Source organism: Triticum dicoccoides, chromosome 7B (genome assembly GCF_002162155.2).
Source record: "Triticum dicoccoides isolate Atlit2015 ecotype Zavitan chromosome 7B, WEW_v2.0, whole genome shotgun sequence".
NCBI classification, from domain to species: Eukaryota; Viridiplantae; Streptophyta; class Magnoliopsida; order Poales; family Poaceae; genus Triticum; species Triticum dicoccoides.
Genome location: NC_041393.1, coordinates 517,252,641 through 517,255,444, shown reverse-complemented (window position 1 = coordinate 517,255,444; position 2,804 = coordinate 517,252,641).

Genomic DNA, 2,804 nt, shown 5'->3' with positions numbered 1-2,804 from the left:
TATATATGCAGGATAGTACTTGGATAATGGCGGATAGGATGGTACAAACATCTACTCCGTACTATGCTAACTTTTTTCTTTGTTACAATTTCTAGGTCCATACATTTCGCAGTCCCTGAAAGTGCCCTCTTAAAACGGGGGAACAGAGATTAGTCGAAATCTATGAAATTGATCGCATTCTTTGTTGTGTATGGTACACTGGTTCTTCCTGTTGTGGGGTGAGAAGCTCAGTTTCTCACTAGACACCATACTTAGATAGCAGAGATTCATGAGTGACATGATAATAAGGTGTACGCAACAATAATGTAATTAGTAAAACATGCAAGATGTTTTAACAAAGGAATCTGGTATTTTGAGATACTCCACCAAGATACAACTTAGTGCTGTGAAAAATACAACTTAGTGCCGTGGAAAATGTGTTTTCAGAAATTTACGGAGCAACGGTTATGAGAATGACTATTCAAACCGAAATCATAGGCAAAAAAATTAATCCACAAAAGCACCCACCAAGGAGAACTCACATAAAGACAATATACTAAAAGTGGGAAAATTTGTCCCACACGTAGACTAAAAGTTAACAAATGATAGGATGTACTCTACAATCAAGACTAAAAAACATATCCGTGGTCGTCTCATGTGGACCGCACAAAAGTTCAACCATAACACATACTTTTCTGACCCAGTAGTAGCACGTGACTACGACTGGTCCCTAACTAACTCCAGTATCATAGTCTTTAAGTCGTTCAAGTTCAACTCTGGTCTCTCACTACTTAAAATAGTGAAACAACCACTCCCGCTTTCTAAAAACAAGCAAGCGGCCGTCCAATGACACCTGGACTTGCGCACACGCACACGCGAGAACTCATGAGAAGCACACTATCACTCATGGAAAAGGAATCTACGCATCACTGTTCTCAACAAGGAAGAAAATCACGCCAAAGAAGCAGCAAAAAAACAGTGTGTAATTTCTTTTCTGGGTTTTGCCGCGAGGGAAAAGACAACTTCGAGGCGGAGTTTCCTGTGGTTTTTTTATTTCGAGAGAGAGGGGAGGAGCGGGGCTTTATGGCGGGATAGGGACGCGCAGAGGATCTGGTACAATATCCGGTTGGATATTCGGTTTCCAGGCAAGGAATTATGCTCCGAATCTTCCATCTCTGCAAGGTCATGGCGTGAGCGTGTCTTCTGGGAATAGTTCGCGAGTTCTGCTGCCGATCTTCTGTGCCACACCGACTGTGTTGCTCCATGCAGCTGCTCTCACCTTTTCTTTTTCTTTTTGGATTGGATAAGCGGTTCCTTCGAGTATACTACGTCGTTGTTTGTTTCGTTCTCTCGCAACCTTTTCGAGTCTTCGCGTCGCCAATAGGAACCGAAAATCCAAAGTGGTGGATGTATATGTTACAACGGATGGATGGTGAAATAAAATAGAGTTTTTGGCGTCCGATTATATACTTCAAATGCTATGTGTATCGTGGCTGCTTTTCAAAAAATAATATAATATGGTGAATCGTACTACTATGAAACAAGTCATTTTGCTCAAATGTGACAACCCTTTTTTTCTTGTGTGTGGACAAAATTTGTAGAAAATTGTATATACTTCTAACTTCTAGCGAACTAGATTTCTTTTAAGAAACAAACACAATCCAAATATAGACACTCAGAACACGCACGCCGCAACTCTATGTACATATGCACGTAAAACGTAATATATCCCATGAACACCTTCAAGAGATTGAGCTCATAAATCTTAAGATTGACGAAGATGACATGAACACCTCGTAGTCGACTGACACGCCATACCACTAAAAAATTATGCCAAAGAGTCTAAAATAAATTCAGAAAATACACTAGCACTTGAACCCCGCAAGAAAAATCTAGCACTTGAATCCTCGTAGGCATATTTCACCACAAAACCTAACCATTTAAGCTAGACTTCGTTCACAACTACTCATGATTACCAAATTTGAAGAAGATATTTTTTTTCTAACGACCTAGAATATGTATGCAGAGATTTACGGGGAGAAACCACAAGAGCACCAACACTGTGTTAGCCACCAGGCTGCCAACATTTACTCATGACACTGTCATTACTAACTCATGAGCCTTCTAAGAGCAGCTACATCCACATGGAGGCTATTGTGTCCAGGTAACATGCTATCGGAGAAAAAAGTGCCAAAGTTGGCCATCGTATCATTGCAAGGAATATTCTGGTGGATATCTCTGCTATGGCTACCTAATCACCTTGAAAAACATTGATGTTCATCTCAAACAGGTTCATCTGGGCTTATCGCTTCAGTGGTTCATCCTTCTATTGACTTTTCTTCTTATCCAGTTCACTTACAAAAGCAACCCACATTTTGTAGAAATCATTACAATCTTAACTAGCAGGCTAGTAATAAGATAACAAAATTAATCTTATTTGCTAATAAGTATTGTCCAGTGACAGTCTATAAGAGATGCCACCTCTTATGTTACGCAATCTCGGATCCGCTAACACCAGCGTTTCCGATCCACATGCGACAAACAGACCCAACCGGAGACCAATACAGACTTATGACAGGCCTTGGGCCCTCTTCCCCCAAAAGACTAGCCTGTTAGTAGGGGACACCCCCGCCTTTATAAGTCGTGTTATGCCTCCCCCTCCCCCACAACCGATGTGGAACTAAACCCAACAATCTTCCCTCACACATCGGTCACCCATGGGCCCGCTAACACCAGCGTTTCCAGCCCACCATCCATGATCGACCACCCGTGAGTCCATCGAGATTTATTCCGGGCACCTGGGCTCTGATACCAATTGTTACACA